The sequence below is a fragment of the Ornithorhynchus anatinus genome, chromosome 8 (assembly GCF_004115215.2).
Source record: "Ornithorhynchus anatinus isolate Pmale09 chromosome 8, mOrnAna1.pri.v4, whole genome shotgun sequence".
In the NCBI taxonomy this organism is placed as follows: domain Eukaryota; kingdom Metazoa; phylum Chordata; class Mammalia; order Monotremata; family Ornithorhynchidae; genus Ornithorhynchus; species Ornithorhynchus anatinus.
This window is the reverse complement of record NC_041735.1, coordinates 29,202,389-29,226,259: the sequence shown is the minus strand read 5'-3', so window position 1 is coordinate 29,226,259 and position 23,871 is coordinate 29,202,389. Positions and strand designations below refer to the sequence as shown.

Here is a 23,871-nt window from a genome sequence, read left to right as displayed (position 1 = left end):
AACTGCTCAGGGCTGGAGCTCTGGTGCGTGTGCGTGGCTGGACGGGGACAAGGGGAGAGAGAGGCGATGGCATATGGAGGAGAGAGACTGGGTAAAGGATAAGATAAGAGGAAATTGGGCAGCTTAGAGAACAATTCTTTTGTGGACCTAAAGAGATCCTAACCTAGCTGAACGTTTACAGCCGAACACTCTGGTAATGTAAGAAAACAGTCCATAGGAAGGACAGAAGGTTATTCTTTGAGACAATGCGGGGAAGGAAAACTCTTAATAGGATCGGTGACTCTAAAGTATCACATGGATGTGAATACCCTGTTTCTGTTCATTTGAATGGTGAATCCTCAAAATACTTACTTTCAATTGCAGTTCCTCTTCCAGGCTCTCACAACCAAAGGCTGGGAAATGTTTTAATAATTCTCTCTTCTGTGCTCTTCAGATTGTGTTTAAGGAAAGATGGTGCGGGAAGTTGTCCCCAAATTGTGCTTGCCTTTTTGCCTTCCAGATGTTCAATCCACAACTTTTAAAATCAAGTGCCGAGGTTGAAGAATTCTTGGCGAATAATGGCTGTACAGGGCAGACTGACTGAGTCGGGTTAGAAACAAAACCCGACCCTTTAAGGTCGGTGTTTGATGATGCAGGCTCCACGCTAGAGTTCAAGAAACATTAATGGCTTTGTTCCAGCATTCCATTATTGCATGTTCTTTCAAAACTAGGAATTACATGTTACAAAACGTTTTAGAATCTTCTCTACATTTTCTCAGGGAAGGAAGGGGGGGGAGCGGGGGTTATTGGTTGGGTCATATCCTCCCCCTTTCTTCGGTCCTCTGGCCAATTAAATCAGCTTTCTGGATTTTTCCCTCGAAAATATAGTGGTTCTTGAAGGAAACCCCAGGAAATCCAGCGCCAGCTCAGGGAGGATGGGACCGCAGTCAATAGCCGTGAAACCTGGAAATCCATCAGCTCATTTTCCTTTTGACACTTAGGACTTATCACCCCTCCCATTGGACAAGTGGGGAGACTGAGGCACAGAGGCGTAGTGGATAGAGCACAGGGCTGGGAATCAGAAGCCATGGTTTCTAATCCCAGCTCTGCCACTTGTCTGCTCTGTGATCTTGGGCGAGTGACTTCACTTCCCTGGGCCTCAATTACCTCATCTGTAAAATGGGGATTGCGACTGTGAGCCCCACGTGGGACAGGGACTGGTGTCCAACCCAATTTGCTCGTATTCACCCTAGCGCTTAGTGCCTGGCACATAGTAAACGCTTAACAAATACTATTATTATTTCCTAGGGTGGCATTCATACTCCAGGGCCGGATCCCAGGTGTCCCAGCCCCTAGCTCTTGCTCCCCGGGGCCCCGCTGCCTTGGAGCAATGTCCGGGTGGGCTTGAGGGGCTCGAGGCCTGAAACGCCGGTGACCTGAGCTCAGTCCTGTCCGTCCAGGGTTCCATTTGGAGAAGAAGCAAAGGGAGATTTAGCTAGGACGGCATCGTTGGGTTCGAAAGTCCCTTGCATCTGAGGCATTCGGTCCCTCATCGGGGAGGCTATTAGCCCGCTCAGGGCAGACCTGGGGGACAAGAGCAGCTGGGAACCAGAGGACAGAGGGGAAATATTGTATCCACTGGGATGGACTATTTCCCCCTTGTCCACTGGCTCCCATCTTCTTCTACTCTTTCTCTCCAATCTCTTCCTTCTCTTCCTCCTCTTCCCATCTTCCCATCTTCCCATCTTCCCTGGGTCAATGGGAAGACACGGTGAGAGGGCGCCACCTACTGACGCCACCCTGCCCCTGCAGCGCCAGCCCCCCAGTCGAGTGGCCCAGGCAATTCAGGTATTGATGGAGTCGCAAAAATCGTTCATTAAGGCAATTTAATCTTTGCTATTAAATGTCCTTTCAATTCATTTGTGGTAATTAAGATGCAGTTCAAGTGATTAAATTCTAATTACTTATGCCGGACAAAGAAGGATCTGTCACACTAATGCGGTTAACGTAAGGACTCGGCCAAAGAAAGTTACCGTCCGCGGGGTGGTGCGGCTGGAAAAATCGGCTCCTCGTTTGCCCATTAATCTGGGGTTCCGGATCCTTGGGGAAGGGGGTGACAGACTCAGACTGGTGCAGGCCTGGAGAAAACGACCATCTCGGGGGGACCTGGAACGATTAGAACCGGTCGATTAGACTGTTTGCCCGTCATTGGGCAGGGATTGTCTCTATCTGTTGCCGAACTGTCTATCCCAAGCGCTTAGTACAGTGCTCTGCACATAGTAAGCACTCAATAAGTACCACTGAATGAATGAATGGAACAAAAAACCTGCCATTTAGGCTTAGTATAGGGCTCTGCGCAAAGTAGGAGCTCGATAAATACCACCGATGGATTGACTGAGTCTGCCCCCGGGGATGAGCTGAGGAAGAGGAGAAAGAAGAGGAGTAAAAGGAGGAAGGGATCGAAGAGAAAACTGAGGAAGGGGGGGAAGATGAGGAGGAAGAGAAGGAAGAGATTGGAGAGAAAGAGTAGGAGCAGAGGGAGAAGGAGGAAGAGGACTACTTTATTTTCTAAAAATGGCCCTCATTTTTATCCTGTTCCTAGGGGCAGGACGGGCTAGGGAAGATTTTGAGTGAGCACGTGCGCTCCCCAGAGCCCTGCAGACCCAGGGCTTCCTTGCCAAACCAAGAGATTATTTAAAAATAGAAATGAACTCATGTTAGACAAGAGGATGACTTTCCCTGGTATTCAGCCTCAGACGGGCAGCACCCACCCCAGTTCAGGAAGCTTCTCCGCACTGAAGAGACAACCCACACACTCTCCTCCCCTCACCCTTCTGTCACTCATTCATTCATTCAATAGTATTTATTGAGTGCTTACTATGTGCAGAGCACTGTACTAAGCGCTTGGGATGAACAAGTCGGCAACAGATAGAGACAGTTCCTGCCGTTTGACGGGCTTACAGTCTAATCGGGGGAGACGGACAGACAAGAACGATGGCAATAAATAGAGTCGAGGGGAAGAACATCTCGTAAAAACAATGGCAACTAAATAGAATCAAGGCGATGTACAATTCATTAACAAAATAAATAGGGTAATGAAAATAGATACAGTTGAGCGGACGAGTACAGTGCTGTGGGGATGGGAAGGGAGAGGTGGAGGAGCAGAGGGAAAAGGGGAAAAAGGGGGTTTAGCTGCGGAGAGGTAAAGGGGGGGTGGCAGAGGGAGTAGAGGGAGAAGAGGAGCTCAGTCTGGGAAGGCCTCTTGGAGGAGGTGAGTTTTAAGTAGGGTTTTGAAGAGGGGAAGAGAATCAGTTTGGCGGAGGTGAGGAGGGAGGGCGTTCCAGGACCGCGGGAGGACGTGGCCCAGGGGTCGACGGCGGGATAGGCGAGACAGAGGGACGGTGAGGAGGTGGGCGGCGGAGGAGCGGAGCGTGCGGGGTGGGTGGTAGAAAGAGAGAAGGGAGGAGAGGTAGGAAGGGGCAAGGTGATGTAGAGCCTTGAAGCCTAGAGTGAGGAGTTACTCCCTTTTACACCTTGAACTTGTCGGGCACTTTTTACTTTTTCCAAACATTTTCACATGGCATCGTTTGATCCTCACATCAACATCACCGGTTAGGGAGAAGAGGGATTTATTTTCCATTTTAAATCGATCAATATAACTGAGCACATACTGTGTGCAGAACACTGTATTAAACATTTGGAAGAGTACAATACGACAGTTGGTAGACACAATCCTTGCGCACAGTGAGCTTACACTCTAGAGGGGGAAATAGACATTAATATAAACAATTAATTTACGGACATGTACATAAATACTCTGGGACTGAGTGTGGGGTGAATACCAAATATCCACAGGGTAAAGATCCAAGTACGTAGACAACGCAGGAGGGAGAGGGAGTTGGTGAAAACAGGGTGTAATCCCTGAAGACCTCTTGGAGCGATGACCTTAATAAAGGCTTTGATGATGGGAAGAGTGTTGGTTTGGAGTGTTTGGAGAGGAAGGAAGTTCCAGGCCAGAGGAAGGATGTGGGAAAGGGGTCAGCGATTAAATTATCAAGATCGGGTGACAGTGAGCAAGCTGGACTAGAGGAGCAAAGTGTGTGGGCTGGGTAGTAGTAGGAAATCAGCGAGGTAAGGTAGGAGGGGGCAGACCAATTGAGTGTTCAAAGCCAGTGGTGAGTAGTTTCCGCTCAGTACGGAGGTGAGGAAACAGCTACCAAGAGAGATTGAGCGACTCGGCCAAAGTCACACGGCAGCCCGGTGGCAGAGCTTTCCTGATTTCCAGGCCTTTGGTCTTCACTCAACTCTGCTGCCTTGTCATTCCTTTTGGCCTTCTGCCTTTTGTTTTTGAGCATGAGGTAGGAGTGAAAGTTAGGCCTAGGCAGCACTGGACACTTCCTGTCTCTCACTGTCCCCCGATTTAGCGGTAACGGCACCTGGGGATTGCTGACCCAAATGAAGTTTTGCCCTTCCATCAATGGATGAAATCACTACTCTTTGCCTGACTGCTGTCCAAGGGACAAGCTGAGTGATGGCAGGGGAGTCAGGAGGACATCGATAGCAGTAGTAACTTACACACACACACACACACACACAAACACACAAACTCACACCCAGTCCCAGCGAGCGAAAGATAATTAGATGCCCTCCCAAGGGTGTGGCTGGGTGGCACTATTAACATCGTACTAAGAAACACTGGGTGTGATTGCCTGATGCTCTAAGCTTCTCAATTAGGACCAAACCTGTTACTATTTTGATCATGGAAACAGGAGGGGAGGGTCTTTAGAACTTGAATCGAGGGCCACCCATCTGCTAGCCTGTAAGCTCCTTGAGGGCAAGGATTGGATCTACTGGAGTTTTCCAAACACAGAGGATGAAGTTTTGTCATAGTAGGTGCTCAGGAAATCCCACTGATCGATTGTTGGGGTCGCTTTGCAGGCCACCTGCACTTTCTCACCTTCTCCTCTTCCCCTCCCCACCCCCTGCCCCACGCACACGCTTTTTTCCTGGCAGCAGCTTCTTTCCCCTGGTCACATCCATCTCAGTCACCCAAGGTGGGAGGGTTGAGCCCAGTGTGGACCCAGAACCGAGCAGTAGGGGTGGGAGGAGAGGGAGCATGGATTGTTTGGGTCGGGGGAGGAGAGAAAGAGCAGCGGCAGCAGAGCAGGCCACAGCCAATGTGGAACGATGGTTGTTTGGAGGCTGCCCCCAAATCCAGCCCATCTCCATGGGTGGAAGAGCAGGCCCAGGGCAACCAAGGCTGTGGAGTGTCTCTGTTGTGAGAGAGGGCCTGTCCCCCGGGGGATCCCTGAGAAAAGTGGGTGATGACGGACAGAGAGAGAGGGCAATTCTTGCCCCTGCAGAAGGAGGAAGGGTGCCGGAGGCAGCCTTTACAAGCTGGGCTGGCCAGCCAGCTCTGACTTACACGGGAAGAGGGGCCCAAGCTCAGCCCATGGCGAGAGAGGTTGGGATCATCTGGGGCTGTCGAATGATTCATTCATTCATTCATTCAATAGTATTTATTGAGCGCTTACTATGTGCAGAGCACTGTACTAAGTGCTTGGAATGAACAAGTCGGCAACAGATAGAGACAGTCCCTGCCGTTTGACGGGCTTACAGTCTAATCGGGGGAGACGGACAGACGAGAACAATGGCAATAAACAGAGTCGAGGGGAAGAACATCTCGTTAAAAACAATGGCAACTAAACAGAATCAAGGCGATGTACATTTCATTAACAAAATAAATAGGGTAATGGAAATATATACAGTTGAGCGGACGAGTGCAGTGCTGAGGGGATGGGAAGGGAGAGGGGGAGGAGCAGAGGGAAAGGGGGAAAAGAGGGTTTAGCTGCGGAGAGGTGAAGGGGGGTGGTAGAGGGAGTAGAGGGAGAAGAGAAGCTCAGTCTGGGAAGGCCTCTTGGAGGAGGTGAGTTTTAAGTAGGGTTTTGAAGAGGGGAAGAGAATCAGTTTGGCGGAGGTGAGGAGGGAGGGCGTTCCGGGACCGCGGGAGGACGTGGCCCAGGGGTCGACGGCGGGATAGGCGAGACCGAGGGATGGCGAGGAGGTGGGCGGCAGAGGAGCGGAGCGTGCGGGGTGGGTGGTAGAAAGAGAGAAGGGAGGAGAGGTAGGAAGGGGCAAGGTGATGTAGAGCCTTGAAGCTTAGAGTGAGGAGTTTTTGTTTGGAGCGGAGGTCGATAGGCAACCACTGGAGTTGTTTAAGAAGGGGAGTGACATGCCCAGATCGTTTCTGCAGGAAGATGAGCTGGGCAGCGGAGTGAAGAACAGACCGGAGTGGGGCGAGAGAGGAGGAAGGGAGGTCAGAGAGAAGGCTGACACAGTAGTCTAGCCGGGATATAACGAGAGCCCGTAGCAGTAAGGTAGCCGTCTGGGTGGAGGGGAAAGGGCGGATCTTGGCAATATCGTAAAGGTGAAACCGGCAGGTCTTGGTAACGGATAGGATGTGTGGGGTGAACGAGAGAGACGAGTCAAGGATGACACCGAGATTGCGGGCCCGAGAGACGGGAAGGATGGTCGTGCCATCCACGGTGATAGAGAAGTCTGGGAGAGGACCGGGTTTGGGAGGAAAGATGAGGAGCTCAGTCTTGCTCATATTGAGTTTTAGGTGGCGGGCCGACATCCAGGTGGAGACGTCCCGGAGGCAGGAGGAGATGCGAGCCTGAAGGGAGGGGGAGAGGACAGGGGTGGAGATGTAGATCTGCGTGTCATCTGTGTAGAGATGGTAGTCAAAGCCGTGAGAGCGAATGAGTTCACCGAGGGAGTGAGTGTAAATGGAGAACATAAGAGGGCCAAGAACTGACCCTTGAGGAACTCCAACAGTTAAAGGATGGGAGGGGGAGGAGGCACCAGCAAAGGAGACCGAGAATGACCGGCCAGAGAGGTGAGAGGAGAACCGGGAGAGGACGGAGTCCGTGAAGCCAAGGTGAGATAAGGTATGGAGGAGGAGGGGATGGTCGACGGTGTCAAAGGCAGCAGAGAGGTCAAGAAGGATCAGAATGGAGTAGGAGTCATTGGATTTGGCAAGAAGGAGGTCATGGGTTACCTTAGAGAGAGCAGTCTCGGTAGAGTGGAGGGGACGGAAGCCAGATCGGATGGGGTCTATGAGAGAATGGGATTTAAGGAATTCCAAGCATCAATTGTAGACGACTCGTTCTAGGATTTTGGAAAGAAAGGGTAGTAGGGAGATAGGGTGATAACTGGAGGGGGAAGTGGGGACAAGAGCGGGAATGACTCTTGCTGTCTCTTGAATTCTAGTAACTGGACCATTGGGAGCTTCTGGTAACTGAGCTCCTGGGGGGAAGCATGGGTATGATCCACATGGAAACACTGCCTGGGCTGGGGGTTGGGTCTTCTTTTTGGTGGGGGTGGTAGGGGCAGAGTTGGGGGTGGACACCTGCGTGCATCACCCCCAGCAAAATAATGTGTCTTATATTGGTGTGGACAAGAGAAGGCTGCCCAGACCTGTCGGGAGGCCAAAGTGGAGCCCGAAGCAAGGTCCGTGTCTCGAACCTCCAGCACAGAGGGCCCCTGGGGAGGCTTAAGCCTCTGGTGAAGTAAATCAGTCAGGCAGTCATATTTACTGAGAGCTTACTGTGTGCACAGCACTGTTCTAAGAGAAGCAGCATGGCGCAGTGGGTAGAGCATGGGCCTGGGAGCCAGAGGGTCATGAGTTCTAATCCCAGCTCCACTGCTGGTCTGCTGCGAGACCTGGGGCAAGTCACTTCACTTCTCTGTGCCACAGTCACCACATCTGCAAAAAGGGGATTGAAACTGTGAGCCCCACGTGGGACGGGGACTGGGTCCAACCCCATTTGCTTGTATCCACCCCAGTGCTTAGTCCAGTGAATACCACATAGTAAGCGCTTAACAGATGCAATCGTCATTATTGTTATTATTATTACTAAGCATTTGGGAGAGTACAATACAGCAAAAAACAGACACATTCCCCACCCACAACGAGCTTACAGTCTAGAGGGAAAGACAGACAGTAATAGAAATAAATTACAGATATTTACATAACTGCTGAGGGGCTGAGAGGGGGATGAATAAAGGGATCAAGTCAGGGCGACTCAGGAGGGAGTGGGAGAAGAAGAAAAGAGGACTTAGCTGTCTCTGAATTCCTTTGTTCCCTGGTCATCAGAAACATTGGCCCATTGAAACCCTCAACAGTCCTCACTTGAAACGACAAATTAAGAACCACTGATGTAAAACACCCAGCCGCACAGGTATGGTCCACCCTCTCCGTGGCTCCCCAGTCTGGACCATACTGTCCCAGGTGCCCTAGAGCGGCCCCCGCCAACAAACCCATCCCGGCTCCGGGTGCGGCCAGGCCTCGGGATCCACCCCCCAAGAGGGAGCAAAACCTACAGCTGGAGGCAGAATCTCATCCGGGGCCACTGGGACCACTGTCTGGCTTTCCCCATCCCGTACTGAGCGATCTGGGCTGTGATAGCCAGGGACTACTGTGAGAGATGGGAGAAAGCAGGGCAGTACCTAAGGCAAGATGCCCAGGCTCCACATTGGAGGGAACCCAGTATCTCTTTGGGAGAGACAGAGCCGCTTGGTCCGGAAAAAGTGGTAGGGTAGAGAAAATTGGCCCCCGGGGACAAACGACTGGAAGTCTCGGGGCAGAGGCAGCAGGTTAAGAGATAGAACTGCCTCACTGGAAGTAGTTCTTTTACTCGATGATAATAATAATAATGATGGTATTTGTTAAGCGCTTACTATGTGCCAAGCACCGTTCTAAGCGCTGGGGTAGATACAAGGTAATCAGGTTGTCTCACGTGGGGCTCCCACTCTAAATCCCCATTTTACAGATGAGGGAATTGAGACCCAAAGAAGTGAAGTGACTTACTCCAAGTCACACAGCTGACAAGTGGCAGAGGCGGGATTAGAATCCACGATCTCTGACTGCCAAGCCTGTGCTCTTTCCACTAAACCACGCTGCTTTTCACAACCCGCTCTCCGCCCCCCCAGGCCACATGCCCCCACTCCAGGGATTGTCCCTGTGGCAGATTTGGGACAGCAACCCGGATTTAAAGAGGAAGAGTGAAGGTCCCAGCTGGGAGAGGTTCTGGCTAACAGTTTCCAGGTAACCCACTGGATCCAAACAGCCAATTTTCCCCACCACTTAGTTTCACAGGCACCTGACCCCACAGAACCCCGCTTTAGTTGAAAGAAACTCCCCTGAGGCCTTCTCGAGCTGAAGGTGACTCACACCCCTTAGTCCTTCGGAATGATAATAATAATTGTAATCATAATTACGGAATTTGTGAAGCGTTACTATGTGGCAATTAATGTACTCAACGCTGAGGTAGATACATGGGTTCCCTCTGCTCAAGAAACTTCAGGGGTTGCCTATCCAACAAACAAAAAAGCAAACAAAAACTCACCAGTGGCTTTAAAGTACTCAATCAGCTTGCCTCCTCCTACCTCACCTCGCTACTCTCCTACTACAACCCAGCCCGCATACTTTGTTCCTCTAATGCCAACCTTCTCACTGTACCTCGATCTCATCTGTCCCGCCGCTGACCCGTCGCCCACGTCCTGTTTCTGGCTTGCTCTGCCCGCCCTCTTCAAATCCGACATTTAATCACTCTCCCCTCGCTTCAAAGCCTTATTGAAGGCAAGTCATCTAACAGGCCTTCCCTAAGCCCTCCTTTCCTCTTCTCTCACTCCCTTCTGCGTCATCCTGACAAGCTCCCTTTGCTCTTCCCCCTTCCCAGCCCCACAGCACTTAAGTACATATCTGTCATTTATTTATTTGTGTTGATTCCTGCCTCCTCCAGCACACTGTAAGCTCGTTACGGGCAGGGAATGTGTCTGTTTATTGTTGTACTGTACTAGCTACAGTGCTCTGAACACAGTAAGCGCTCAATAAATACGACTGATTGAATGAATGAATACAAGATAACCAAGCCCCACATGGAGTTCTCAGTCTAAGAAGGAGGAAGAAGAAGTATTGAATCCCCATTATGCAGACGCGGGAACTGAGGCACAGAGAAGTTAAGACTCTTGCCCAAGGTCACACAGCAGTCAAATGGCCGAGTCTGGATTAGAACCCAGGTCCTTCTGACGCCCAGCTCCCAGGTCTATCCATTAAGCCATGCTGCTTCCCTTCTCTGGAGCTGAAGTCATCTCCCCTTAGCCCCTCTGGAACTGAAGGCCCTTTCAACCTGTCACGTTTGCTCCTTCCACTGGGAAGCCTGGCCCTGACTCATCAGCTGCAGCAGCATTGATTAACACATTGAATGGGCAGACCTCTGCTCGGGGCACTTGTGAACGTACAGCAGACATAAAAGATGTGGTCTCTCCCTGTAGAAGCTTTCAGTCTAATGGATGCCAAGAACTCCTGGTCAGCCTTCTTCCCATAAAACCCTTAATAGACCATTCCCAGGCCAACCCTCTGCCTTCTCCAGGCTAAACTGCTCCAGGGTCTTTTAACCTCTCTTCTCAGGACATAATAATAACAGCAACAACACTAACAACAAGAATAATAACGGGATTTTTAAGTGCTCGTGAGAAGCACAAGGCCTAGTGGATCAAGGATGGGCCTGGGCGTCAGAAGGACCTGGGTTCTAATCCTAGCTCTACCACTTGTCAGCTGTGTGACCTTGTGCCTCAGTTACCTCATCTGTAAAATGGGGATTAAGACTGTGAGCCCCATGTAGCACACAGACTAGGCCCAACCTGATTAGTTTGTATCTCAGCTGATTAGCTTAGAACACTGCCTAGAACTGTGCTTGACAGTTAGTAAGCGCTTGACAAATATGATCATTATTATTATCGTCATCATTATGTGCCTAGCACTGTTCTAAGGATTGGGGTAGGTACAAGATAATCAGGGTGAGCTCAGTTCCTTTCTCACAGGGGGCTCTACCATCTAAGGACCTATTCTCCAACATTTCACTCATTTTTTGTTTTTCATCGCTGGGTCTCCTTGAGGTTTTTTCCACCCAGTACAGAGACGAAACCTGGACACAATCTGCTAATGAAAGACAAAATCCTGCTCAGAGTGCTCTCGTTCGTGGAGGGGGTGAGGCTTAAGCAGCATCTGGGAGAAAGAAGGATTAGCTCTTAGGGTTCTACAACCTTGCACTTAAGCACATTTGCAGCTTAGATGAATTTACACTTATTTGCCTGTTTTTTTCTTCCCTTCTTTGGCTATCAGTGGCTGTAGCGTTGGTTAACTCCTTGTGTCTGTCATTCTCTCCTATTAGTCTCTAGGGTCTGTATCTCTTCCTCAATTGTATTCACTCAAGCGCTTAGTACAGTGTTCTGCACTTAATAGCTGTGCAAAAAATACTATAGACTGATGGATAGGAGACAGCAGGGCTTGTCCTCAGGGAAACGTGGGTGGGTCCCTAGGTCAACTTGGGGGGACTCTGATGCCCCCAATGGACCCCCAAGGGTCCAGGTAAAAGCCAAATTAATAATAATAATAATTATTACTATTATTGTAGTATTCTTTAGGCACTTCCTATGTGCCAGGCACTGTACACTGGGGTGTATATAAGCAAATCAGGTTGGACACAGTCCCTGCCCACGTGGGACGCACAGTTCTCAGTCCTCATTTTACAGATGACTTAACTAAGACCCAGAGAAGTTAAGCGACTTGCCCGAGGTCACCCAGCAGACAGCTGGCGGAGCCGGGATTAGAATTCATGACCCTCTGGGTGTGTCTTGTGGAAAGGCTGGTGGGCTGTATAAGACCACACAGTCGGTTACAGTCCAACACTGCTTGCCCACCAGTAAGGGAGCGGGGACTGCCGCTGGGCAAGCATTTCCTTGGCAGAAACGTGGATCCAGCCACCTGCCAATCAATCAATCGATCCTGTCACCCTGTTGAAACTGCCTCCAGAGTGAAACGTGTGGACGGCCCCTGGCCTCCAAGGTCGAGCAATGGGCTCCAACCCTAGGGCCCAGAGGTCCAGCTGCGGAGCAGTCTGGGGTGGCTGTGGGAGGGGTGGGGAGAGGCTAATGTGAGGGAACTGGGTCAGTGCAGGTCTGCAGTGAGTGAGCAGCCTGGACCAGCATCTCTTTGGGCAGTAGGACAGAGCCCCAGTCTCGGAGCAGACAGACCCAGGCTGTACTCCACGCCCCTCTCTCCTGAGGGCTGATTCCACTCCAGGGTCCCCCAGGTAGCTAGCCTGGCTACCATCAAAGCCCTGAATTAGCAGGTGGACACTACCACAGATCAGCTTGACCACTTCACCTCTCTGCTGCTGAGGAGCAGCAGTGAGGCCTAGTGGAAAGAATCGCCTGGGAATCAGGGGACCTGGATTCCAATCCTGGCTTTGCCGTTTGCCTGCTGTATGACCATGAGCAACTCACAACTTCTCTGTGCATCAGTTTCCTCATCTGTACCTTTTCTCCCTCCTTCTTTGCTTGTGAGACCCATATGGGGCAGGGACTGTATCTGACTTGATTAACTAGTATCTCCCTCAGTGTTTGGAACACAGTAAGCACTTAACAAATATCACATATCATAATTCTAATTACCTTTCCCAATCACTTCTTCAAGAGCAATTCCTCACTCCCACCATGAGAAAACTGAGGTCAGACAGCTGTTATGATTATGAGGCTTTGAGTGATGTCCTGGATCAGATCCATGGCCCATCTATCCCAGGATTCTGCCTCCAATAACGGCACCAGGACGCTTAGAGGACAGGGAGACGGCCTGCCCTCTTGGCCAGATGAATCAGCCCTCTCCCACATCCCTTCTGCCCAACCCTCATCCCAGACCAAATGGTGGCTGACCGGAAATTACAAGATGAAGCTGAACTGTGGCAGAGAGAGTCAACGAATGAGAGCTAAGAGAGGAAACTTGGAAACGTCTGCGTCCCACCCGCTATTCCCACCCCCTTCTCCCCGAGCCCTGTCCGGAAACGAAACGGGCCTTCCTAAGCGTGGCTCGGACACCATCAGCAACGAGTCTGCACTGTGCACACTCTGGGTGCTGGATACCATTCAGCAGGACTGGAAGCAAAGGTAAGGTCGCTGGAGCTCCGGAACTGACACAATAACATATTCAGCCGGACCATTAAAAGCCAGAACCCTCCTTTATAACGGCCCCTCCTACTCGCCAGCCAACCAGGGGATGATTCAGTTAAACCCTTCAGTGTGGTGGGGGGAATGAAATGTATCTTGAGCAACGTGGGGCCCCAGTCATCAGTGGGAGTGGGAACACTCTGTGCCCTTGGAGAATTTAGAGAAGAATGGAATCCTAAAATGGCTGCTGCCAGTGAACTCAGCTTTCACACTCACACATCTGCTTGGGATTCCAGTTTTTGCCCCTCATGTTTTCTGTTCCCTAATCTTCCCATTCAACCAAGAGCCTCACGGGTAGGACAGTTGTGGTTCCTTGTATCTCAGAAAAAGGCTGAGAACAGGGGCAGAAGGTAGAGAGACCTTGAACTCTCGCAGTCTCCCTTGCTGGGGCCCTGTAAGAACAGAAGAGTCACCCATCTGTCTTGGATGAGGTAGTAAGTGCCTGGAGGCAGGGGATTTAGTCAGATGATCTCTTGAGGGCCTTTCCAGGGATCTTAACCCCAGCTCTTACACTGAATTCTTGTGACTCCTTTCAGAGATTGGGTCACATGGTGATACCCGTTTTGAAGCCTCCGAGGGTGCTGTCATTCTTATCGGCATCTTGGTGACTTTAACATCTCTGATATGAACTGACCTTCTCGGGAGCCCTAGAAGTTGGGGAAGAATTCCTTAGGGAGTTGAAGGGGAGAGAGAGATAAGGAAGGAGTAGCTTCCGTGCCCAGCCTAATTTCTGGCTCCAATGCTACTTTCTTCTGCCATTTCTTTGCCCTTCCAGGGTTCTGATCAGAATCTACAGCCTCTTGGCACCAAGTGGACATATTTTTCATATTTGTTAAGCTCTTAGTATTTGCCAGGTGTTCGGGTCAGACACAGTCCATGTCCCACATGGGGCTCGTATTAATTCCCATTTTACAGATGATTTTCTAAGATACAGGGAAGTTAGTGACTTGTCCAAGGTCACACAGCAGACGAGTGATGGTAATGAAATTAAAATCAGATCCACTGACTCCCAGGTTCTGACTCCCTGACTCTCCTGCTGACTAAAGGCTGGGCTGGAAGCGGCAGGCCCAGGAAACTGAGCCCCAACTGGAGGGCAGATGGGGACCCTAGGAGCACCCTCAGGCACAAGATACACTAGCTTGGTGTGGGTAGGTATGGGGAAGAGCACAACAGACACAATTGGGCCTATTGGGCACCATAGAAACTGTTGTGTACCAGGATGTAGAGGGAATCCGTGCCCAAGGGGGATTAATTTATCAATGGTATTCACTGAGTGCTTACTGCATGCAGAACACTGGACTAAGCATTTTGGAAAAGAATAATACAAAAGAGTTAGTAGATACAATCCCTACCCTCAAGGAGCTTAGTCTAGAGAGAAGGTGGAAAATGCAGAGTATCATTATTTCTTTTAAAATAATGACGAAACACTGTTGGCTTGTGCTCTCTTCCAGCCTCTAGATCCTTTTCTCCCTCCTTTCACAAAATAATTCAGCCATTCATTTTTGCCATTAATGTCCCCCAGATTCCAAACAAGCCGGTGGCAGGACTGAGGCGGGGATGTTTCCAGGCCCATCTCTGGCCGGTACTTCTGGGCAACCATGGCCAATCAGGAGGGCTCCCGAGCCAATCCAAAAGGCCTGCTCAGGGATGTTTTCTCACAGGAAGAAACCTCTCTTCCACTAACAGCTTTCCATTCTCCCATCCTGAATTGAGACAAAACGTTCCCAGCATTAGCTGGCTAAAAGGTCAGATAGGTTTCATGCCATTAAAGGACAATGAGAAGTTTTGCCCTTGCCCTGTGAAGACACCGACAGGCACAGTCTCACTGATAAAAGAGTCTCACTGTTAACCCTAAAGGTTTGCTGTAGCATCACGTAACAGCTATAGGAAAACCCATGCAAGCATTAGCCACTGAAAGTCTCACAGGCATTACCGTTAGGACATTTCTGCTCTCCGCTCATTCCGGGTCTTGATCCAGATCCTCTTTGCCCCTGATGACCCTTCTCATCGTGAGATTACACCAAACATCACCACTCCCCAGATCTTCTTCCCAACACTTTTCAAAAGCATCATGGCCATGGAAACCCTTCCTTAGCCCTCCGTCACTTTGGGGGCCTTGGCAGGATTGTGGAGAAAGCCTTGCTGAGGAACCTCCCCATCACCCCTGCCCTCCTTCCCCTCTCAGGTCAACTGCCCCCTGTCACACACACACACACTCCTGGCCTCCTCGCTCTTCAAAGTCACCTTCCTTTCCTCAGCCCCTGCCTCTTGTCCCCGTTCCTTCTCCACCCTCACCAAACTGCTTAGCACTGGCCTTGCTTTACATGACACTCCACCACCTCTGATTTCATCCTCTTGAGGGCATTTGGAAGTCTTGAGGTCAGGGATGGTGACTGCCTTTATGGGATAGGGATCGGGCGGGGTGGAAGGAAGGTAACCTGAAGAGGGGAGGGTTTCTTTAGGGAAGATAGAGCTGTTAGGAGTTTTGGAGGTGAGTGGGCCCTTGAGATTGGTTGTTATTATTTATATACGATATACAAATATTCGTTCAATCGTTCATTCATATTTATTGAGCACTTACTGTGTGCAGAACACTATACTAAGTGCTTATCAGAGTACAGTACAACACTAAACAGACACCTTCCCTTCCCACAAGCTTACAGTCTAGAGGGATAAGAATATTTTCATAACTATCATGGGGCTGGAGTGATTGCCTACCGGAGGTTGAAGAACCCTGGATTCTTTAGGCACAGGATAGAAGCTGGTCTTTTGGAAGGGCTCTGCCCCCAGGACATAATAATAATGATAATTATTATGGTATTTGTGAAGTACTTACTAGGTGCCAGGCACCATACTAAACCCTGGGGTGGATATAAGCAAATCAGGTTGGACAAAGTCCCTGTCCCACATGCGACTCACAGCCTTAATCCCCATTTTACAGATAAGGTAACTGAGGCCCAGAAAAGTTAAGTGACTTGCCTAAGGCCACACAGCAGACAAGTGGCAGAGGCGGGATCAGAACCCACGTCCTTCTGACTCCCAGGCCTGTGTTCTATCCACTAAGCCTTGCTGCCTATATATCAGTGCTCAGAACAGTGCTTGGCACATAGTAAGTGCTTAACAAATGCCATCATTATTATTATATGGCATTTGGGGTTTCAGGTAATCTGGGATGGGAGGGAGAGGGAGAGGAGGCAATGAGCAGGGGAGTGGTGGGGAGGGCAGGCTGTAAGTAGGGTAGGAGTGGGGTAAAGAAAAATCCCGCTCCCACTGTGATCCTCCTGGACCTCTCCTCTCCTCTCTCCTGCCCTCCTGCAACCCGAGACCCTCTGAAGTTGTTCCCAGAGCTCTGCAAGAGATGCTAGAGGGAGGGAGGCACGGGAGAAGGGAGAGCAAAGGAGGAGGAGTCACCTGGCTGTAGATCCAGATGTGTAAACTTCAATACGGACCACTCACAGTTCCCAAATCTGACAGTGGTCCGATGCCAATTCCCAATACCCTCCTCCTCCTCTTTGCTGTTCCCCCGAGCATCAGTAACTCTCCCAATCCCCAGACACAAGGTGCACCCCTCCTCTTTGAAGTGACGCTCTCCACTTTATCAAAGGCCCACTTAACCATCTGCAGATCCCTGGGAGATCTTGCTTAGCAGAACTACCTCGGGGCCAGCTCCTTTCCTTGGAAGTCTTAATGCCGCCTTGGGGCGTAGTGAGCCTGGAGTCGGTGGCTGGAACAGGGAAAGAGAAGCTGGTCCCACCCGCATCTGCCCTTTTGACGCTGTATTTCTTCCACCCAATCCAACCACCCCCAGTTCCTTTCCCGGGATCCCAGTGTGGGGTTTCGGCCCAGATCAAGTCTAGGCCCCAAGAGCACAGTCACTGTCGTCCATGTGATGTGCATTGATCCCCTGAGGACTTCTGTGGGATTTTAGTCCCAGCAGCGCACGGAGAGCACCTCAGTGCCTTGGCCAGGCACAGCAGTAGCTCAGTTGCCAACCCTTGTCCAGATCCAGCTCCAAACAAAGCTGGAGAAGAGGACCTGAGGGCACCGTGGACCCTGAGCCTGACCCATGCCCAGACAGCAGGAGGGAACTGGGCTCCAAGATGACTCCTGGGTCAGTGTCCCCAGGGGTTTGTCACTGGAGCCTGAGGCTCCCTGAAAGTCAGAGAAGCCATAATGACACAGGCCAACATTTTCCTTCTGCGTCCACTACTAAGCTCTTCTCCCAACACTGTGTCCTTTTCTCAAGAAACTTCCAAATGCATCCCATTGATCTGCTTCTGATTTGATCTCTTCCACGCCTGGGCTCTGGAGCACAGGAAATGCCCCCAAGGACCCCTTTAATGACTCAGGGATCCCCAATCTCACCACGTGCTGTCCAGGATGACACTGTTCATATGACTCATTATTATCATTATTATTATTACGGTATTTGTTTAGCACTTACTATGTGCCTGGCACTGGGGTAGATGCCAGAAAACTGGGATTGACACAGTCCCTGTCCCGCAAAGGGCTCACAGTCTTAATCCCCATTTTACAGATGAGGTAACTGAGGCCCAGAGAAGTACAGGGACTTGCTGAAGACCACACAGCAGACAAGTGGAGAATCTGGCATCAGAACCCATGACCTTGACACAGGCCTGTTCTCTATCCACTCCACCATGCTGCTTCTCTTGTAAACTTGATCCTTATTCCAAATCTTTCTCTAGAAGGCTGCCCTCCCTGCAATCAGCCTCTCCAGAAATCCATAGAGCCTCTTCTCTTATCTTGTTCTTGGTGTTGGTGCCGACCTTTCATCTGGCCAAACCACAGAAAAAGCCAATTAACAATGTGGATGTCAGCACTCTTCATCCCTCACTTCTCCTCCTCCTTCCCCCACTGACCCCCTTCTCTCCCTCTTAATAATAATAATGATGGTATTTGTTAAGCGCTTATTATGTGCCAGGCACTGTTCTAAGCACTGGACTAGATACAAGCTAATCAGGTTGGACCCCATCCACATCCTGCAAGGGGTTCACAGCCTGAATCCCCATTTTACAGATGAAGGAACCGAGGTATAGAGAAGTGAAGTGACTTGCCCAAGGTTGCCCAGCAGACAAGTGGTGGAGCTGGGATTAGAACCCAGGTCCTTTCTGACTCCCAGGCCTATGCTCTATCCACGAAGCCAAGCTCTTCAGTAACCAAACCAATTGACCATTCAATTAATAGTATTTTTTGAATTCTTGCTGAACCTGTTAGTCTGAAAGCTTTTTGAGGGCAGGGATCATGTCTACTCAATTCTATTGCACTCTCCTAAACAGGGTAGATGTGCGATAAATACAACTGATTCACTGACTGATTGAGTACATAGAACTGTTCTAAGTACTTGGGAGAGTAAAGCAGAAGCAAGACACCCATTTCCTAACCTCAAAAACTTATAGTCCAGTAGGAAAGAGAGAGAGAGATAAAATTGTCAGTAAACAGTGGAACAGATGGAAGAACAAAGATAGAACAAGCAGCTGGGCAAAGAGGTCAGGATTCTGCCCAGGAGTTTGTCAAAACTGTATTCTTGATTTTTACCTGCTCCAGGCTGCAAATTTTCTGACATGCAAACCCTTCTCCCATGCTCTATCCAGTACACCATGCTACTTAGGGGGTGGGACTAAATGTGTGGGAGAGGCAGAGGGAGGGAAAGGAGGGTGGGGGGATGAGAGCTCGGTGTGGGGTGAGAGGTTCGTGGGGAAAGGCTTCCTGGAGGTGATAGGATTTTCAATACGGCTTTTAAAAAAAGGAAAATGCTGGTCTGTTGATGAGAGAGAGGAAGAGTGGGCAGGAGTGAAGGGATTTCCCTTTGGAAAATGGTAATTTGCCTCATCCAGCCAACAAAATCCAAATCACCCCTTTCCCGTGCCCTAATATGTAGGACCTGGCCCTTCTGACACCTGACACTGAAAGGTGATCCTCTTGGGAACTGGGAGAGGGTCGAGAAGCTGACAGATGACACCTGCCCCCATTTCAAGGCAATGAGAAGCAGTGTGGCTTCTCTGGTCTGGTCCGTCTGTTGGTCTGGATATACTCGGGGGAGGGCATTCTGAGCCAGTTGAGCAAAATAGCCTAGATTCAAACATTTTTGCATGCTCTTCTTTCTGAGCACTTTAGATCACTCTCTTACCAGCAGAGCCAGCTCCTGTCAGGGCCTTGCCTGCCTCCTATCAAATGGTGCATTGCAGTGGGGCATGGAAGCTCCAAGGCCTGAATGACTGGGATTTGGAGGGCCCTGGGGAGGTCAGGAGCCAGTATAGAAGCCCGAGAGGGCAGCTTGGAAGGCCCCCTCACTAAAGCACGTGAAGGAGCTCGGGAATAGACAGAAACTTTTCATTCATTCAATAGTATTTATTGAGCGCTTGCTATGTGCAGAGCACTGTACTAAGCGCTTGGAATGAACAAGTCGCCAACAGATAGAGACAGTCCCTGCCATTTGATGGGCTTACAGTCTAATCGCGGCAGACAGGCAGACAAGAACAATGGCAATAAATAGAGTCCAGGGGAAGGACATCTCATAAAAACAATGGCAACTAAGTAGAATCAGGGTGATGTACATCTCATTAAACAAAATAAATAGGGTGATAAAGATATATACAGCCGAGCGGACGAGTACAGTGCTGAGGGGGTGGGATGGGAGAGGGGGAGGAGGAGAGGGAAAGGGGGGAGAAGAGGGTCTAGCTGTGGAGAGGTGAAGGGGGGGTAGAGGGAGCAGAGGGAAAAAGGGGGGGAGCTCAGTGTGGGAAGGCCTCTTGGAGGAGGTGAGTTTTAAGTCGGGATTTGAAGAGGGGAAGAGAATTAGATTGTCTGACGTGAGGAGGGAGGGCATTCCAGGACCACGGGAGGAGGTGGGCGGCAGAGGAGCGGAGCGTGTGGGGTGGGCAGTAGAAAGAGAGAAGGGAGGAGAGGTAGGAAGGGGCAAGGTGATGGAGAGCCTTGAAGCCTAGAGTGAGGAGTTTTTGTTTGGAGCGGAGGCCGATAGGCAACCACTGGAGGTTGTTTAAGAAGGGGAGTGACATGCCCAGATCGTTTCTGCAGGAAGATGAGCCGGGCAGCAGAGTGAAGAATAGACTGGAGCGGGGCGAGAGAGGAGGAAGGGAGATCAGAGAGAAGCCGGGATATAACAAGAGCACGTAGCAGTAAGGTAGCCGTTTGGGTGGAGAGGAAAGGGCGGATCTTGGTGATATTGTAAAGGTGAAACCGGCAGGTCTTGGTAACGGATAGGATGTGTGGTGTCATCCACCTGAGTTGCAATCCTGCCTTAGCAACTGACTTTCTGTTCCTCGCTTCGTTTTCCGGGAATGGGACGAGCCTCCAGAGAAATACTCAGGCCATCCTGATTTAGTTCCTGGCAGATTCCAGTCCCGGCCCTCCTCCTGGCCTCCTGCGTGGCCTGAGTTGCTTATCCTCTCAAATGCCTGTTTCCACATGAGAAATGGGAAGCAGCATGGCCTAGTGGATAGAGAACAGGCTTGGGAGTCAGAAGGATCTGGGTTCAAATCCCAGCTCTGCCACGTGTCTGCTGTGTGACCTTGGGCAAGTCACTTAACTTCTCTATGCCTCAGTTATCTCATCTGTAAAATGGGGATGAAGACTGTGAGCCCCATGTAGGAGAGGGACTGTGTCCAACCTGATTAGCTGTATCTACCCTAGGGCTGAAAACAGTGCTTGACATGTAGTAAATGCTTATCAAATACCATTCATTCAATAGTATTTATTGAGCAATTACTATGTGCAGAGCACTGTACTAAGTGCCTAGAATGTATAATTCGGCAACAGAGAGAGACAATCCCTGCCCAATAATGGGTTCACAGTCTAAACAATACCACTCTTCTTATTATTATTAATATTATTAATTTGGGGATAAAGTACCTGTTCTATTTCCCTCTTAAACAGCGGAGAAGGGATTGTGCCAGATCAGGTTATCCTGAATCTTCTCCAGCATTTAGAATAGTGTTTGGTCTAAAGTAAATGCTTAAGTTATACCTTAATTACTTATTTGTGCCACCTAAAAATGAACTAATTTACTCAAAATAAACGTCCACACAAGGGTTTGGGAGCTCTGTCTGCAGCCTACCCCTGTGGAGGTGCAGTAGGAGGGCTGGATGAATTACCTTCTCCGAAAGAAACTGGTTTTGTTTTAACCAGTGCAACCTGAGACAGGTCCAGGGACAGCAGAGTGAGTGTGGGAAGTAGGGATGATGATGATGACACTTTTGAAGCAGTTACTATGTGCTGGGCACTGTCCTAAGTGCTGGGGTAGACACAAGGTAATACAGCTGGACCCAGTCCCTGTCCCGCAGTCTTAATTCTCATTTTGAGGATGAGGGAACTGAGGCCCAGAGAATTAAAGTGATTTTCCCTAGGGCACACGGCTGACAAGTGGAGGAGCCAGGATTAGAACCCAGGTCCTTCTGACTCCCAGGCCTGGGCTCTAGCCACTAGGCCACGCTGCCTCTTTAGCCGTGCCACTCGGCGCCAAGCATCCGGTCAGCAGGGCGGAGGGTTGGCATTACAATCCTGGGGTTTTTTTCCGGTCTTGAAAACTGTAGGGGACGAAGCAATTGAGGAAGAGGGGAGTTGGGGCTCTCATCCTGTGGGGAGAAAATCCGCTGCAGCTGCGGCTGAGCAGCAGAGGGAATGCTCTCTCTTCTGCCCACTACTCTGATCTCATCCATCTCACCTCCTCTGCTCTCAACTCTTCCACCACCCCTCCCTCGCCCCCCGGCCTGTGAGAACTGCCCACTCACTTTCTCCTCCCTCCCCTCCCCATTACCAACTCCATTCCCTCTTCCTGCAGTGTCCTTCCCCAGTTCTTCACCAAACCACATCCTCCCCCTTGCAAAATGCTTTGAAAGAGCTCACCTCTTCCCACTTTGACCCTCCCTCCCCCTTCATCCACAGTCGCTCCAGTCACATCCAAAACCCTCATATCTAAGGACATTTTGGAGTACAATATTTACAAGTTCTGTCATCATAGACTAGGGTGCCTTTTGGGTGTTTTCGTTTATGTAATGACTGGTTCATCCTATTTCCAGCCAGATTATTTCTTAATACTGCCTTCACTTTCTACTCTAAACTGGGTTTGGAAATATATGTTCTGGAAAAATGGAGCAGAGTCCGAACTTTAATTAACACTCGTAAATCCTTCTCTCCCTATAAATAAAACGATATCGATTCACCTATAATAGAATGTACAGAATTGCAACTAAATGAAAATCATAAACACTTTGGAGTACACTAGATTGTCAGCTTTGCAGGACATCATGCTGAGGAGGAGGAGAAGAAGAAAGAGGAGGAGGAAAAGACAGAAGAGTAGGAGGAAGAGGAGCTTTGCATGTTGAGGTGACTGGGACAGAATGAGAAATAACGGCTTCTGAAGATTTTCTAGATCCACATTGGCGATGTCATCTCCCTCATGTGGCTAAATTCAAATATTACTTACTTCCTATTTGTGCCACATTTCATTACAGTGAAAATCTACTGCCTATTTAGAAAAGTGATCTGGTTTTTGTCAATAATATGGTACCGAAAATTCAATTTTCAGGCAATCGCAAAAAAGGAATGCTTACATTCTGTTTAGCGTCCGTTGAATGGATGAGTCCTTGTGGAACCATGAGTTGATTGTTGATGTGCCCAGAAGAAAAAGAGAAGCATTAACACCAGGAACAGGACATTTACTGGGTTCCCTCCTGTGGGCAAAATACTTGTCCTAGACATCTGGGGGACAACAGAAGGAATAGATTATTTTTAAAATATGCTAGAAGGGAAGAAGAAGAAGAAAATATAGCTAAAATTGCCTTCTTAATGGAGAATGGGTGAATCGGTTATGGACCCAAAACAGCAGAGGATCCAGTACTTTTTCTTGCCTCGATTTTTTATTTGAAAGTGGGCTGTGATGAGGAAAATGATGGGCATGAGTTGCCATTCCACAGTTAGGTCTCACTCAGCCTGAGTCAAATCCAGTGAGTGGGTTCTGTCCTGAACCTTACAGTTTTCTCTTGGCTGAGTCCAACTGGGACCAATCTGGTTTCTGGAAGGGGAGGGTTGGGGAAGAAGGTGGCTTCCCGGCACAATAAAGTTTTATATCCTGATGATTTTGGGGAACAGACGGTGCCAGACAATGAAATATGTCCATTATCTACAAGTCAGAGGGCCCCGCTAGGAATGCTGCATAATCAAACCAAGGGCTCAGGAAGATCCAGGAAGTCTGTGAGGATACCTGGGAGACATGGATCCCTTGTGAAGAAGGAGTTTCCAATTCACCAAATTTGCCCACATATTGGGGTTCCTTCACAATGACCGGTTTCCTAATTCCCCAGGCAGTGAGGGGCTAGATATCAAAGCTTTGGCTGTATTTGGTTGGCACATACCCACAGAAGGAATCTTGAGAAGTAGAATTCCCAGAAGTGCTCACTTAGCAGGTGGTGGGTGGATAGGGACCCGGCTGTTGTTCTGGTTTTACGCTGGGTGGGTCCCATTTTCAGCGGGTCTCTCCCCTGCCTGGTACTGTGACACCTTTAAGTTAACTAACTTGATTTTCAGCACCTAGTCTCCCTCCGCCTCAGCTACTGTCCTCGAGGCGCTCAGAAGCAGCGCTCGAGTTCGCAGGGAACCAGGTGGGGACCGCTGTGGCTTTGATGTGAGGGGGGGGGGGTAATCAGGCTTTCCCCCCAGCCCCCAGAGAGACTCTCTAGGTTCAGGTGGTGGACTTGGGTTGGGGACACCCAACAAACGAGGCATTGGACATCATCGGGTTGCACCACCGGCCCGGCACAACACACAAGACAGTCCCGGGCATCTGGG

The 23,871-nt window shown here is 49.9% G+C and overlaps 1 protein-coding gene across 1 annotated transcript in view; it reads left to right on the top strand.

Moving 5' to 3' along the window:
* Positions 1-23,871, top strand: part of ONECUT1 (one cut homeobox 1) — a 40,322-nt gene that overhangs the window by 11,343 nt on the left and 5,108 nt on the right. The gene's annotated exons all lie outside the window — the stretch shown is intronic.